The sequence below is a fragment of the Arachis ipaensis genome, chromosome B04 (assembly GCF_000816755.2).
Source record: "Arachis ipaensis cultivar K30076 chromosome B04, Araip1.1, whole genome shotgun sequence".
In the NCBI taxonomy this organism is placed as follows: domain Eukaryota; kingdom Viridiplantae; phylum Streptophyta; class Magnoliopsida; order Fabales; family Fabaceae; genus Arachis; species Arachis ipaensis.
This window is the reverse complement of record NC_029788.2, coordinates 34,595,599-34,613,015: the sequence shown is the minus strand read 5'-3', so window position 1 is coordinate 34,613,015 and position 17,417 is coordinate 34,595,599. Positions and strand designations below refer to the sequence as shown.

Sequence of the window (17,417 nt, the reverse complement as noted above, 5' to 3'; positions counted from 1 at the left end):
GGACAAGCAACAATTTAAGTTTGGTGTTGTGATGAGCGGATAATTTATACGCTTTTTGGCATTGTTTTTAAGTAGTTTTTAATATGTTTTAGTTACTTTTTATTATATTTTTATTAGTTTTTAAATAAAAATTACATTTCTAGACTTTAATATGAGTTTGTGTGTTTTTCTGTGATTTTAGGTATTTTCTGGCTGAAATTGAGGGATCTGAGCAAAAATCTGATTCAGAGGCTGAAAAAAGACTGCAGATGCTGTTGGATTCTGACCTCCCTGCACTCAAAGTAGATTTTCTAGAGCTACAGAAGCCCAATTAGCACGCTCTCAATTGCCTTGGAAAGTAGACATCCTGGGCTTTCCAGCAATATATAATAGTCCATACTTGGCCCGAGTTTTGATAACGCAAACTGGCATTTAAACGCCAATTTTCTACCCTTTTCTGGCATTAAATGCCAGAACTGGCATAAAAGCTGGAGTTAAACGTCCAAACTGGCACCAAAGCTGGCGTTCAACTCCAAGAAAAGTCTCTACATGTTAAAGCTTCAATGCTCAGCCCAAGCACACACCAAGTGGGCCCCGGAAGTGGATTTCTACACTATCTATCTTAGCTTACTCATTTTCTATAAACCTAGGTTACTGGTTCATTATAAAAACTACTTTTAGTGATTCATTTTGTACCTCATGACATTTTACATCAGAACTTGTATTTTCTACGGCATGAGTCTCTAAACCTCATGGTTGGGGGTGAGGAGCTCTGCTGTGTCTCGATGGATTAATGCAATTACTGCTGTTTTCCATTCAATCACGTTTGTTTCTATTCTAAGATGTCCACTCGCACTTCAACATGATGAATGTGATGATCCATGACACTCATCACTATTCTCAACCTATGAACGCGTGCCTGACAACCACTTCCGTTCTACCTTAGATTGAGTGTGTATCTCTTTGGTTCCTGATTCACGAGTTTGATTGCCTCTCCTGACAACAGAGCATTCGAATCTGTGAGATCGGAGTCTTCGTGGTATAAGCTAGAATCAATTGGCAGCATCCTTGAGATCCGGAAAGTCTAAACCTTGTCTGTGGTATTCCGAGTAGGATCCGGGAAGGGATGACTGTGACGAGCTTCAAACTCGCGAGTGTTGGGCGTAGTGACAGATGCAAAAGGATCAATGGATCCTATTCCAACATGAGTGAGAACCGACAGATGATTAGCCGTGCGGTGATAGTGCATTTGGATCATTTTTACTGAGAGGACAGATGGTATCCATTGACAACGGTGATCCCCCAACATACAGCTTGCCATGGAAGGAGCCTTACGTGCGTGAAAAAGAAGACAGTAGGAAAGCAGAGATTCAGAAGACAGAGCATCTCCAAAACTTCAACCTGTTCTCCATTACTGCATAATAAGTATTATTTAATCTATGTTCTTTTACTCATTCTAATTAAAACTAAGAATTGTTATTGATATCCTGACTAAGAGTTACAAGATAACCGTAGCTTGCTTCAAGTCGACAATCTCCGTGGGATCGACCCTTACTCACGTAAGGTATTACTTGGACGACCCAGTGCACTTGCTGGTTAGTTGTGCGAAATTGCAAAAGTGTGATTGTGATTTCATGCACCACTCACCCTTGCAGGGGACTGATTTGTTCCTCTCCTCTTAGATGGGCTCCAACCTACGACAGATCTAGTTGCTCCGTTGTCGGTTTGGGTTGCCGGAGACCTAGAACACCGGCTGGAATTCTCGCCGACGTCATGGCAGCAAGTCGGGTTCTTCGATAATCCGTTCCCCATTTGGTCCCTACTCTGAACAAGCCTCACCGACCCACCATCACCACTTGCTTCTTCTTCTTCTTTAATTATGGCTCCAATGCAAACTAGGGTTCCCAATTTCTCTTTAATCTTGAACAATAATGGTGGATTCAACGCTGTTCATCATCCACAATAGCAAGAACATTGGAATTATGCTTCTTCAACTTCTTCTTCTAATTTTTATTCAATATTGAACAATAATGTTGGATTCAGCACGGTTCATCATCCACAACAACAAGCACATTAGGATTATTAGACCAATAATGGAATTGCTAGTAGTAACAATCTTAATTCTTTAGGATCATGCAATTTTGGGAACAATGCTATAATTGCTGCTGCTAATGGTAATGGTAATAGTGGTTGTTCCTTTTTTCCTAGCATTGGTTTTGGCCATTATTAATGTTAATTTTCTTAGGTATATGGCTGAACCTTTTTTCCTCGCCGGAGACTACTTCGACATCCTGACTGGAGACTTTTCAACCGTCCTGGCGGCGAAGTCACCGGAAAAGGATCGATTTCTTCTTCGTTGAAGGTTGTGGTGGAGACACTCTCGCTCAAGCTGCAAACTTCCTTAGAGAGTTGGGAGATCTCTTGGGGTTTGGTGGTGCCCATGCATTATTGCAAATAATGCATCAGCATCGTCGTTCTCATAATTCTTCATCATGTTGTTGTTCTCTGTATGGAAGGTTCTGGGTTTGTGGGGTTGTTAGGGTTGGAATTTGGAGAAGGTTGGTGGTGGGTATATATATATATGCAGGGTTTATTACTTCTCTAAAAAGTATTTAGAAGCAAAGTACTAAGACTATGTATTATCTTATGTATTACTTTAATTTTCGAGGACTAAAATTTTTATAAGTGGGGTAGGATGTAAGACCCCGAATTTTCAGAAACTAAATATTGTTATTTAATGATTTATTTTATGTACTCGAGAGTATAATTCCCAGAAATTTGTATATTAATTGATTATTTTCTTATTATTGATTTAAAACTTTAGTGATTGAAAAATAATGAGTTTTATCCGCTTTAGTTTGAATAATTAGACTTTAATTTTATTTTATGATTTAAAGAAAATTAATTTAATTGTCTCTAGTTATTGAGTTAGAGTATCTATTTGAAAATAAATTTGTAAATTAATAATTAAATAGTATTTTTATAGATATTGTTGTTGGATTAAAATTTGGGTTTCAATTACTCTATTACCCTAATTTTATTAAAATTACTAAATTGTTCCTAACTCTAATTTTGTCACACCCATCCCCTAAAATATTTCTGCTTCACGCTGCGCAGCCACCAGCCCCTCCTTCATCCTCTTTTCTATGCAGCACACACCCACGGATAGGGGAAGGAGAGCTTGGCACTGCCGAACAGAGAAGGAAGGGAGAGAGAAAATCTGTTCCTGCCGTCAACATGCTGCTACTGCGGCCTAACCGCGTCGCCGCCGATCCGTGAAGCTACCGCCGGATTGCCGCGCGTAAGGAGCCCGTGTCATCGCCGCCATTGTTGTCCCATCCCTAGAGCCATGAGTTGCACCTCTGTCACCGAGCGGAGGAGGGAGAAGACACGATGGTGGAGGAACCGCACCCAGCCCCTATCGCGTCATGTCGCACGCAGGAGTGGCCACCGTTGCATTCTTGCCACCAGCGTCATTGGATCTTGCCGTCGAGCCCGTCCTCACCGGTGCCGTTGGAGGCACGAACAAAGGAAAAACGCGCATGATGGAGCTTGCGGAGATGGTGATACGTGATGGTGCGGGGTTGTTTCGCCGCCCTTGCTGCCGTCGCCGTCAGAAGCTGCCGCCATGGCCGCCGGCCTCCTAGCTGCTGCAGTGGTTGTGGACCGCTATGTATGGTCACCGGAGAAGTCGTTGTGGCTGCTGAAACCACCGCCGAAGCTTCTGGAAGCTTCTGCCGCCCGAAACCCCACTGTCGTCGCCGGAAAACTCTGCTGGTAAGGGCTTTTGAGTTTGGTTTTCATTAATTTAAGATTCCGGAAACTTTATCGTCTCTATATGTGGGTTTCAGTCACCATCGCCGGAGTTCAGTCGCCGCTGCCGCTTGAGGTGGCTGCCGGAGCCGCTGCCAAGCTAGTTCAGAGCCCGCCGCTGTTTCGTTTCGCTAGTTCAGTAAGTATTTCTGTTTCGAAAGCCCTGCGTTAGTGTTCTGTTCCGTGTAATAAAGTATTTGTGATGTTAATGGTTCTAGGAGTTAGAATCCGAGTTTACTGGTGGTGTTTGAAGCTGTTTCTACTTTTGAGAGAGCAAGCGGAGCCGAGGTTTTGGTTGCCGTCAATTCGGGTTGAGGCGAAAGGAACCCTGTGAGGCGTTTGGGCTATGGTTTCACGTATTGAGTTAGGAGCCTTTTCAGAAAATCACATTTTATGAATTGGAATTATTATATATGGATATTGATGTGAGAAAATGTATCTTTGAGTGATTGTATAAGTCTTATGTAATTGTTGGTTGTCTTGGATGAATATGAATGCTTGTTTGACTGTGTTATTGTTCGGTTTTGTGAAATGGACAGTTCTTGAAATGCTTCTTTAAAGTTAATTTGTAAAAGCTTTGAAATCAAGTTTAATACGTTGGAAATTGATTTTGAGTTTGATTTGGTTTTCTTGAAATATGAAAATGGAAATGTACCTTTGGATTCAGTTGGATTTTGAGCTGATTTTGTTTTGAACCCTTTAAAGAGGGTTGCGAAATGGTTTGGTTGGGACCCGGAAAGGGTGGCAAAGTCCAAGTTTTAGGGGAGATGCTGCTGAAATTCCTATAAAATCCGAGTCTTTAATTGAAATGTTATTTGGAAAAGTATGAGTTTAATGCCTTTACTATTTTACTTGGAGGATTGTGAATTTAAGACTTTTTATTATCTTTACTTGGATCAATTATGAAAGCAATGAAGCTACGCTTTGAAAAGAATTATTGGAAAGAGAATTATGATTTCTCCTTATTTCCTAAGAAAAATAGTATGCCTTTGGGTGCAAGTCATTCGAAAGAGAATTATGCTTTAAAGTTGTTTTAAAGGTGAAAAGGGTTTATGTGTTTTTTCGTTATTTAACTTAAAGATTGTCACTTGGAGGAGTTTTCATGACTTTAAAAGAATTTGGGTTTCGATTGACAAATCTAATTTTTTTGACATTTTAGATAAGCTTTAAAGTATCCTTAGAATTCTGGTTTAGCAAAACTAAAATGATTTTTTTCAAGCCGTTGGAAACGCTTCAGATTTTTATCAAGGGGTTGAAATTGCTTTTGTGTCAAGGGAACGAAATGGTTTTGAAAATGTGGTTGGAGTAAGTGATTACATGACTCAGCTTGGTTTAGATTCTATTTTTATTACTCAAATCGAGAAGCTAAGGTTATAAAGACTTCAAACAAATTTGAGGAAGTGAGTTGTGTTATTCTCCCCTAAAGTCTTGAGACTCTACTGAGGATCTTTTGTTACCAAATCTTGTTTTAGAATGAATGATTTTGAATCTCGCAGAAATGGCTTTTGATTTGGTGTGGTTTCTGAAATGTTTGGAAAGATGTTGTGGAGAGTGGCCTTATTTTAAAAGGAGAAATTTATGTTTGAGGAGAAGTGGTTAGCCACCACGTCCTCAGTAACCATGTTTTAAAAAGGGGAATTTACGTTTGAGGGAAAAGTGGTTTATGAGCCTGAAATGATTTGAGGAGTGGGGATTTTAAAGCCAAGGCTGGAAAGAATTAATTTTTGATTTCAAAGTAAAGTAAATTGGAAAAAGTGATTTATGGCTTGAATGATGATTTTATGCTATTGATAATGTTGGATGGTAGAAGTGCTATTATGTTATGAACCGAAATGGCTGTATATGTTAATGAATTATGACTGATTGTGGAATATGTTATGAGCCAGAATGGCTGTATATGATAATGAATCATGGCTGACTATGAACCATGAATTTAAGCCGGATGGTTGAGATGAATGTTGATTTATGGCTGAGAATAAATGCATATATGCTGAGTTAGTGATATTGTGATTGTTGCACTCCACTTATCTGAGATACGAGTTTCCCTGGGTGAAAGTAGTGGCTAGCCACCACGTGCTCCAGGTGGAGACTCGATACTCTGCTAACCCTATGTCGTAAGTGTGGCCGGACACTGTGAAAGTTCCGGATGAGCTCGCCCCCGTGAATATACACCAGCGAGGGTGTTGGATGTGAATTATGATTATGATTGTGAATAACTCGAGTTGGGGAAGCACAGCAGAGGGACAGTCCAATGGTTAGCTACCAGGACTTGTCGAGTTGGCTTTATAACTGACAGATGAGACTCATCAGCCACTAGGACAGGCATTCATCATTTGCATCTATGTGACATTGTTTGAGTGTGCATATTATACTTGGTTTGCCTTTGTGATTAATTGTGGCTAACTGCTAATTGTTCTACTTGAAGTAATTGTTTGTTTGTGCTTGAACTTTCCTACTTGTGTATGCGACTGGGATTCTGTTGGACCGTGGTGATTGGTTGTTGTTTGGACTGTTTGGGCCTAGGGCCGTGGTTGATCATGAGGCAGGCCGAAGGCCATGTTTAGTTGATGTTTCTGGTTTAGAAAAGTATGAAAAACTAACCTGGTTCAGCATAGATAATCCTTTTGAAAGGCTTTTGAATTTTTAAGAAATGAACAATTTCATCTTTCAGAAAATATTTCAGATCTTTCCTTTTATAGCAAACCTTTGCTTTTGAAAAGATGCATAAGGCGGTTATTAATCACTGTAACGATTTTGTCTCGCGTATCCTATTATAGTAATTCTGCAACCCTATAGTGAGAACCCTTTCGAGGATGATGTTCTCACTCCTCTACAGGTCTTTTCTTTTTCAGGTTACGGACGACGAAGTTCGGAAGATATTATTTCTTTTCTGTTAGACGATATTTTTGTATTGTTTTAGTATTTATGTTTCCCTCGCCTTTAATTTTGCAAGTCTTGTAAGAGGGATAGGATTTTATTATGAGATGTTCGTAAATTAATATGTATGTGTATATATATGTATTTCCTGTGAGTATTGTAACTTATATTGTAAGTCTGAATGTATATTTTTGAAAAAATTTGGTCTAAGTTTTAAACAGGCTCATATTTTAGTATTAAAAATTATAATGGTCATCGTAATACCCGAGCTATCAGAGTGGCGCAGCCAGAAGCGTGACATTTTGATAGTTAGGGTGTTACATTTTAGTATCAGAGCAGTCTTTGCTGTAGAGCCTGAGGAATGGACTGACTATGCTTCAATTGCATACTCTGAGCATTTGTCATGTAATAGGTCTTGTTCGAATAACAAGAATTAGAGCTTTATGCACATGACGGTCTATTGATTAATGCCATTAGCCTTGCATTGCATAATTTCTGATATTAAGTTTGGCCGGCTTAATACTAGTGAATTATGTATATGAAAGCACTAATGGGTTATCATAGATGATATACGAGTTTTGGGTAAAGCGAATCACAGGTTTTAGGAACGTTAGAAATTATTTCTCGAGGTTATTCAGTTATGTGTCTTGAATTCTGTTCAAGTCGATTTGTTCTCTCATAGCCTAACTTGAAATTCTTGTTTGCTGGTCCTTTTAAAAAGTAGTTTTATTTTTCAACCCTATTCGTCTATTCATATGCATTCTTATTTGATCCTAATTACATATGCTTGTTTGAGATCCTTGTTGTATCTTTCTTTCTCTGTTTAGATTCTTCTTCTTGATTCATATATTCTTTGATATAGCTTTGAACTTGTCTTGATGCGCTGTGCCTTTTAAGTCCTTATTCCGAGTCCATTCTTAAAGAAATTGTGATTCAGTTTTTCTCTTATTCGGCTATAATTACAACCAATTTTGAAATTTCTATAAAATTTCTATTGATTCGATATACACTTATCTATATAAAACTTGGAAAATTCCTTATACAGTTTAACAACTATTTATTTCTAATACCTCGCCTGTACTTTTACTAGTTTATGGAACTACACTTACTTTAAATACAATTTGACTTTCTAATAATTTTACTACAGTTCCAATGCATATCTTAATTTGATTATTGATTTAGGTATTTTTCAAAATTCTGGAAAGGTATTTAATTCTTATGGTAGTTCGGTATTTGAATACTCTCTCTCTCTCTCTCTCTCTATATATATATATATATGCCAGGGTTTATTACTTCTCTAAAAAGTATTTAAAAGCAAAGTACTAAGACTATGTATTATCTTATGTATTACTTTAATTTTTGAGGACAAAAATTTTTATAACTGGGGTAGGATGTAAGACCCCGAATTTTCAAAAACTAAATATTGTTATTTAATGATTTATTTTATTTACTTGAGAATATAATTCCCATAAATTTGTATATTAATTGAGTATTTTCTTATTATTGATTTAAAACTTTAGTGATTAAAAAATAATGAGTTTTATCCGCTTTAGTTTGAATAATTAGACTTTAATTTTATTTTATGATTTAAAGAAAATTAATTTAATTGTCTCTAGTTATTGAGTTAGAGTATTGATAAACTACTATTTTATGGTTTATATTGTGTTTAATTGTGTGGTTTTATCATGATCTTTACCCACTTATTCATATAATCAGCATGCATTTATATTTCCTTCCTAAATTTATTACATGATTGGGAACTTGCTTCCTAGAGACTTTTGATTATGTATTTTAATTCTCCTTTATTCCATTCAGTGTCGTGATCTGTGTGTTAAGTGTTTCAGGCTTTATAGGGCATGAATGAGTTGGAGATTGGAGAGGAAGCTTGCAAAAATGGAAGGAACACAAGGAATTGAGGAGATGACCAGCGAGAAATGACGCGGCCGCATGGATCACGCGACCGCGCGAAAGATAGAAAATCGCATTAACCCGGCCGCGTGGATCACGCGACCGCGCGGCATGGAATAGCACAAGCGACACAGAGGCGTGGACGACGCGTCCGCGTGGAGAAGCAAAACGCCAAATGACGCGTCCGCATGAATGACGCGATCACGTGACATGCGCGATCTGCATAATCTGCAGAATCGCTGGGGGCGATTTTGGGCCCTATTTTGACCCAATTTTCGGCCCAGAAAAGCAGACTAGAGCCAGGGAACAGGCAGAAACCAACAACAACATTCATTCCGCATAGTTTTAGTTTTTAGATCTAGTTTTTCTCTCCTCTAGGTTTTCTCTCTACACATTCATAGTTTTTTGGATTTGTTATTTTCACTGTTTTTGCATTGGGATATTGAGAAGAGTTATTGCCTCATCAAGACTTCGACATTCTAGTTCGTTCTCTTTACTTGTCTCTTACTCTTCCATGTTCCTTAATTTACTTAATTTTACTATTGGATTATTTTAGCATTTATTAATACAAGAATTACTTTTATTTTTAATTAATCTTTTGATCATTATTTATCATGTCTTTCTTTAATTCCCTTTCTTATGTTAAGAATTTTACATTTACAATGAGCGAGTAGTTCCCTAACTTGATGGGGAGTTGATGGAAAGGAACCCTTGAGTTGGGATGCTCAAGAGAAAGATTGTAATTGGGTTTATTGTTGGATTGCTCTCTAGTTACTAACACCAATCCGCCTAAGAGCGGATTGGAACTTGTGGATAGAAATAGCATTCCAACTTGTTTAACTTTCTCTTACTTAGTAAGGGACAACTAAACATAATAACCCTCAATTGTCAATTAATCTTGAGAGTACTCCAACAAGAATAGGGCTTCCAGCTAATCAACTCCCAGTCAAGGCTTTTATTTAAATTTATATAAATTCTCTAATTTAATTTTCTGCCATTCAACTCAAACCTTTTTGAAAACATCTGATTAATAAAATAGCACACTTTTCTGCAACTCGTTGGGAGACGACCTGGGATTCATACTCCCAGTATTTAAATTTTAATTTTTGTGACACCATTTTAAATTGATAAGCGGATTTCTGGTTGGTTGAGAACTATACTTGCAACGCATATTTTATAATCATTCTTAACTCGCCAATTTCCGCCCATATCAATTTTTGGCACCATTGCCGGAGAGTTGCAATAGAGTGCTAAATTTATTGATTGGATTTTATTTATTTGCATTTTATTTTATTTTACTACTATGAGCTGCTTATTTCTTTCGTTGGATGACGCGTTCGCTCCCTGACCCAAGCTTGCTAGTATTCGATCCTGAGATTGAAAGAACTATTTCACGAATAAGACAAACTCGGCGTCGGTTAGTCCTCTCTGAGGGCGGATCTGAAACGTCACTTGAGAAAGAAACCAACCCCCGTTCTACTGATTTGGTTGTTTTACGTGCAGGTAACATGGTAGCAGCTAGGAGAGTTACTATCCAGGAGGCTGGAGCCCCTGATTTTACAATGCAACCATTTCAAGTGCATCACCCAGTGGTGGCTACAGACTTTGAAATAAAGACCGCACTGCTCAATTTGATGCCCAAGTTTCATGGCTTGCTTGCTGAAGAGCCTATTAAGCACCTGAGAGATTTTCAAGCAGCCTGTTCTACTGTCAGGCGTGATGGTGCAGATGAAACTTCAATTTTGCTGAAAGCTTTCCCATTTTCTCTTGAGGGGAAGGCAAGAGAGTGGTACTACACTCAACCAGCAGCAATTGTATCCAACTGGGATACACTGAGAAGAGAATTGTTGGAAAAGTTCTTTCCAGCTGAAGTTACTGATAAACTAAGGAAAGATATTTCCATGATTGTTCAGGATGATTCTAAAACTCTCTATGAGTACTGGGAGCGCTTCAATAATCTTCTGGAAGCTTTCCCCCACCATATGATTGACAAGATAGTGTTACTCGGTTATGTCACACAGGGCATGAGGCCCCAAGATAAGACCACATTAGAAAGTGCTAGCAATGGGTCTATGAAAAAGTACAAGACCACTGATGAGGCATGGCAATTGATCAGTGACTTAGCTGAATCTACTAGGAATCACAGGCAGAAACAAGGCCGTGCAAAAGCCGTTGCAGAAGTATCCTCTAGCAGAGAGACTGCTGCTTTAACTCAGAGTATCTGTGAAATGACCAACTTGCTGAAGCAGATGCAATTGAACCAACAACAAGTTCAGCAAGCTCAACCTTCTCCAACACAGCAAAACCAACAGTTAGTCCCACAAAGAGTTTGCAGAATCTGTGCTGATTATAGCCATTATCTGATGAATGTCCGCAGCTCCAGCAGGAAGACAACACCGTGGCAGCCACTCATAACTTCTATGACCGCCCCAACTAAGGGTACAATCAAAGTGGCAATTACAACCATGGATGGCAGGACAATTCTAACCAGAATTGGAGGGACAACAACAACAACAGAGAAGGCAGAGATAATCAGGGGAATTAGAGGTGGAATAACAACAACAACAATAGGCAGCAGAACCAGTACTAGCCTTACAGAGCACCTCACCTAAGGCAATCCCAAGGACCACAGAATACCCAATAGCAGACCTCTCAAATTACCTATCCTTCTTCTTCTACTAATGATGACTTACTAAAATCAATTGATCGGAGACAGCAAACCATAGAAAATAACATTAATGCCACTCTAAATGGTCTGAACGCTACTTTGCAAGCTCTTGTCTCATAGATTGGTTCAATGAATAACTCCAATAATCAACCTTTGAGCTCCAGTGGAATTCCCTTTCAACCATTACCCAATCCCAAGGGTGGTATTAATGCCATCACCCTAAGGTCCGGAACCACACTGCAGGAGAGAAACTAGGAGGAGCCAAGCTCACCAGAACACACCTCAGCTGAAGAGGTAGTGGAAATAGAAGATGTTGAAGAGGAAGAAGACATACAGGACATAGCTGAAAAAGAAGAAGCTCGACCACAGGAGGAAGCATCAAAAGGCGCAGACACTGCAGAAGACACCACTCCTATTCCATTTCCACAACTTGCAAGGAAGCCCAGGAAGCAGCTGGAACCTGATCCAAAAATGGTAGAGATATTCAAAAATGTTGAGGTAACTGTTCCTCTATTTGATGTTATTCAACAGGTACCTAAGTATGCAAAGTTTCTAAAATATTTATGTATACATAAAGACAAAATTAATGAATTAGAAACTATTCCTTTAGGTAGTTCCATATCTGCTTTAATGGGAGGTTTACCTGAAAACTGTAGTGATCCAGGTCCTTGTATAGTTAATTGTACTATTGGTGGTGTGATAATTTCTGACTGCATGTGTGATTTAGGAGCATGTGTGAGTATAATGCCTTTGTCTATATATGATGTTTTGAGGCTCCCTCCCTTAAAAAGGTCGGCAGCTCGTTTTGTGTTAGCAGATAAAAGCATTATCACAGTGGCTGGAGTTGCTGAAGATGTATTAGTGGGCATTAAGGGGCTCACATTTCCCATTGATTTTTATATCCTGGAGATGCCCCAGAATGCCTCAGATAAGCCATCATCAATCCTACTCGGAACACCATTCTTGAAGACCTCAAAGTTTAAATTAGATGCTTTTTCAGGAACATACTCTTTTGAAATAGATGGCCGAATAGTGATCTTCAACCTGAATGGAGTTATGACGCATACTCCGGAGGATCACTCTATCCTCAAGTGGGAGATTATAGATGAAACCGTGGCTGAAGTTCACCAGGAGGAATTTAAAGAGAAACACACAGGACAAGGCCCAAGTGTGGGGACATTCTCAGAGGACAATGACAGTGCCCTACCACTGTTACCAGCTCTAGACAACCCAGAGCCTGAACATGATCAGAAGTTGGAATTAAAACCCCTTCCTCCACACCTCAAATATGCTTACCTTGAAGACGGGCAGAAGTTTTCGGTTATCATTGCAAGGGAACTCACTTCTCAACAGGAAGAGCATCTACTTGGTGTGCTGAGAAGGCACGAGAAGGCAATTGGTTGGAGTTTGGCAGACATAGTAGGCATCAATCCTCAAGTCTGTGAGCATAGGATATTTTTAGAAAAGGGAGCAAGAACTGTCCGTCAACCCCAGAGAAGACTGAACCCCACTATCCTAGAGGTTGTCAAGAAGGAAGTGACCAGACTACTAGAGGCAGACATCATCTACCCCATCTCAGACAGTGAATGGGTGAGCCCAGTACAAGTAGTGCCAAAGAAGTCTGGAGTCACTGTAGTGAAGAATGAGCATGGAGAGCTCCTGACAACCAGAGTTTAGAACGCCTGGAGGGTCTGCATTGACTACAGACGCCTCAACCAAGCAACCCGTAAGGATCACTATCCTCTTCCATTCATTGATCAAATGCTGGATCGCCTGTCAGGTAAATCACATTATTGTTTTCTAGATGGTTACATAGGTTATTTCCAGATTTATATAGCTCCTGAAGATCAGGAAAAGACCACTTTTACATGTCCTTTTGGGACTTATGCTTACAAGAGAATGCTCTTTGGCTTGTGCAATGCACCAGCTACCTTTCAGAGGTGCATGATGAGTCTTTTCTCTGATCTTATTGAGGACTGCATGGAAGTTTTTATGGATGATTTTAGTGTTTATGGCGATTCCTTTAGCCTTTGCTTAGATGGATTATCTAGAGTATTAGATAGATGTGTCAGTACAAACCTTGTATTAAATTTTGAAAAATGTCACTTTATGGTTAAACAAGGGATTGTACTAGGACATGTTGTGTCTAATACTGGCATTTCTGTAGATCCAGTAAAGGTGGATGTTATTTCTAGTTTACCTTACCCCTCTTCTATGAGGGAAGTCCGTTCGTTCCTTGGCCATACAGGTTTTTACAGAAGATTCATTAAGGACTTCAGTAAGGTAGCACTTCCCTTATCCAGGCTACTGCAGAAAGATATTGAGTTCGAGTTCAGTGAAAATTGCAAACAAGCATTTGATAAGCTGAAGACCGCACTGACTCAAGCCCCAATTGTGAGAGGAATAGATTGGAGCCAACCATTTGAAATAATGTGTGATGCTTCCAACCATGCCGTAGGAGCAGCACTGGCTCAGCGTGAAGGTAAGGATCCTTTTGTTATTGCTTATGCGTCTAAAACTTTAGATGCCGCTCAGTCGAATTACACTACTACTGAGAAAGAGCTTCTTGCTATTATTTTTGCTCTGGATAAATTCCGAGCCTATTTACTTGGTACTAAAGTAGTAGTGTATTCAGACCACACAACTCTAAAGTATTTATTAGCTAAAAAGGAGTCCAAACCAAGGCTTATACGTTGGATACTGCTAGTACAAGAATTTGATTTGGAAATTAAGGACAGGAGTGGTAACCAGAATTTAGTGGTAGACCACTTGAGTCACCTTGAACATATTACAGATGACTCCACTCCTATAGCTGATAATTTCCCATTTGATAACCTGCAAGCAGTATCTGAGATAGTCCCTTGGTATGCACCTGTAGCTAATTATCTAGTTAGCCGCACTTTTCCTTCAAACTTTTCGAAGCATCAAAGAGACAAGCTGAAAAGCGAGTCTAAATATTATATATGGGATAACCCATATTTATGGAGATGTGGCACTGACCAGGTAATTAGACAGTGTGTGCCTCAATCAGAATTCCAGTCCATCTTAGAGGCCTGTCACTCATCTGAGAGTGGAGGACATTTTGGCCCTCAAAGAACTGCTAGAAAAATCTTAGACTGTGGATTCTGGTGGCCTACTCTTTTTAGAGACGCTGCTGAATTTTGTAGATCTTGTTTTCCATGCCAGAAATTTGGTAATATATCCAAGAAGGATGAGATGCCTCAACAAATTATGCTTTTCTGTGAAATTTTTTATGTTTGGGGCATTGACTTCATGGGTCCATTTCCGAATTCTAGTAGTTATTTCTATATATTATTAGCTGTGGATTATGTTTCCAAATGGGTGGAAGCAATTCCTACCCGCACTGATGACGCTAACACTGTTGTTTCCTTTGTGAGAAACCATATTATTTGTCGCTTTGGATCACCACGAGCAATTGTAAGCGATCAAGGCACCCATTTTTTTAACAAGAGACTCACAGGACTAATGAAGAAGCATGGGATAATTCATAAAGTTGCAACAGCCTACCATCCTCAGACTAATGGGCAAGCCGATGTGTCAAATAGAGAGATAAAACGTATCTTGCAGAAGATAGTCAAACCTCATAGAAGAGACTGGAGCACCAGGCTACAAGATGCACTCTGGGCATACAGAACAGCATACAAAACACCCATTGGGATGAGTCCTTTCCGCTTAGTTTATGGAAAAGCTTGTCATCTCCCTGTTGAAGTAGAGCACAAAGCCTTTTGGGCAGTAAAGGAATGCAACATGGGAATTGAAAAAGCCAGAGCTGAAAGGAAGTTGCAATTGCAGGAACTAGAGAGCCTTCGCCTAGAAGCTTATGAGAACTCAAGACTATACAAGGAGAAGATGAAGGCTGTACATGATCAGCACATCAAGAGGAAAGAGTTCCAACCTGGGGATTAGTCCTCCTTTATAAATCTCAACTGAGGCTCATTCATGCCAGGCAAGTTGAGATCAAGATGGGAAGGTCCATACAGAGTAGAGAAGGCCAAACCGTACGGAGTTTATCACCTAAGCCATCCTTCAAGCTCTGAACTTATCAAAGTTAATGGACATCGTTTAAAGCTGTACCATGGCGAGAAGCTGAAGAAAAACAAGGAGCTTGAGATCTTCCTGTTGGAAGATCCCCACAAAGCCGAAGACTGAGCTAGTAGAGCGCCCAACTTACGGACGTTAAAGCAAAGTGCTAGGTGGGAGACAACCCACCATGGTATGATCGTTATTTTCTTTATTTTTAGTTTTCTTATTCAATAACTCTTCTCTTCATTAGTACATTTCATGCATCTGCATTTCCATACTTTTATTTAAAAAAAAAAATTCACGCGACGCGACCACCTCATTGACGCGTCCGCGTCGTAGGCGTGGGAGAGAATAATAAATTGAATAGAGAGTCACGTGAGAGCGTGGCTGGAGGCGTGCCAATGGCACAAATTGTCCCACGCGACCGCATCGCCGACGCGACTACGTCATATGGGAATAATGGCCTCCCACGCGACCGCGTGACCAAGATTTCGACGTCAAAATGGTGCACACCTGAAAGTTGTGCTAGAGTGGTGCTGGACTAGCGCTGGACGCGCAGTCCCTCTCACGCGATCGCGTGCCCCACGCGTCCGCATCGTACTCCAATAATTGACCACTCACGCGATCGCATGCCCCATGCGATCACGTCACCCAAAATTTGGCACTAATATGATTTTGAACAGAGAGTTGTGCGAGTGCGAGGCTACCCTCGCGCCATTAGCCTAAAACGGGTCACGCGACCGCGTGACCGACGCGACCACGTGACCAACGCGTCCGCATCAATCAAGTTTCAACGCAAGTCGCGCGACCGCGTGCCCCACGCGACTGCGTCGCTTGCACCGCACAGTTTTCCTGATTTGCCAATTATCTTTTCTTTTTCTCCCCAAATCCTATTTTCTCTTTTCCCTCCTTATCTCTTTTTCTTCCCTTCCTTCCTTCTTCCTTCTTTCTCACTTTTTACGCTTTCTCTCTCTCTCACCCCCATTAACAAGGTTTTTCTTTTTCTCCTTCCCTCCTTACTTTTCTATTATTCTTCTTATTTTTATATGTTATCTTCTTTTCTTTTCGTTCTACTTTCATTATTCATATTTTTTTTTCTTTCTTTTTCCTTTTTACTTGGTGTTGGAAATTTATTTGAGTCATTAATTCTCATTATATGCTTGTGGATTGTTCTAAATTTGTTTGGCAATTATATATTACTTTTTAAAGGGTTGCTTGCATGTTTAATTTAATACTTTCCTTACCCTATTTTCCATGCATGCTATGTGTTTGTGAAAAAGCCAATATGACATTATGCATCTTTCTACATTATCCTACTATTCAATGCTTGCTTTTCACAAATTCCCTTTACTATTATATTAATTGGAAATTAATTGTCAATACAAACGTGATGGTTTGTTACGAGTAATGCTTGATCTATGCTACTCATGCCTTTGCCAGCATGCCAATAAACACCTTGCATTTACTTGTCATCATATACGCTAGCTATCTTCCATTAATGACTTTTCACATGCATTCATGACCATGTGTTAACATCATTTACCTTTAAATGTGCATTCATAACCATCCTTTTCTGTTCTCTTCCTTGCTCTATCTCTTTGAATTTAATTTTCTTTCTCTTCCCTTTTTCAGGATGGCCACCAAGAAAGGAAAGGAGAAAGCCACTCCCAAACAACCAGCAAGAATAGGAACGAAAAGAGCATTAGTGGTAGAACCCTCTTCAACTGCGGTTAAGCCCTCAACAAAGAAAATTAAGAGGATTATAAAAGTTGATGATAAAGAAAGAGCCTTCCCAGCAAAGGACACTGCGCGATTCTCCAATCGCTACTGTGAGCAGATGTTCCCCATCCTGGCAGAAAGGAATTACAACAACGAATACCTTCTTCTCCTTCTAAACCATATTGCTACATTTGTTGAGCCGCAGATTGCACGAAGACAATGGAATTTCCTACAAAGACAGCCAAGGCAGGTCAATCTTTCTTGGGTAGTCGAGTTTTACTCCAACTTCCACCTACCAACCCTGCAGTCTGTCTATGTCTGTCACAAACAAGTCCCCATTACAGAAGAGGCCATTCAAAAAGTTCTAAGTCTTCCCCCTATTCCAGAAGGATTTGATGCCTTTCAAGAA

General features: G+C 39.7%; 1 long non-coding RNA gene across 1 annotated transcript; it reads left to right on the top strand.

Annotated features, from left to right (window-relative positions):
* LOC110270603 lies at positions 3,593-6,766 on the top strand. The gene is made up of 3 exons (XR_002360243.1): positions 3,593-3,756; positions 3,831-4,155; positions 6,629-6,766. It is a non-coding gene; the product is annotated as an uncharacterized LOC110270603 (long non-coding RNA).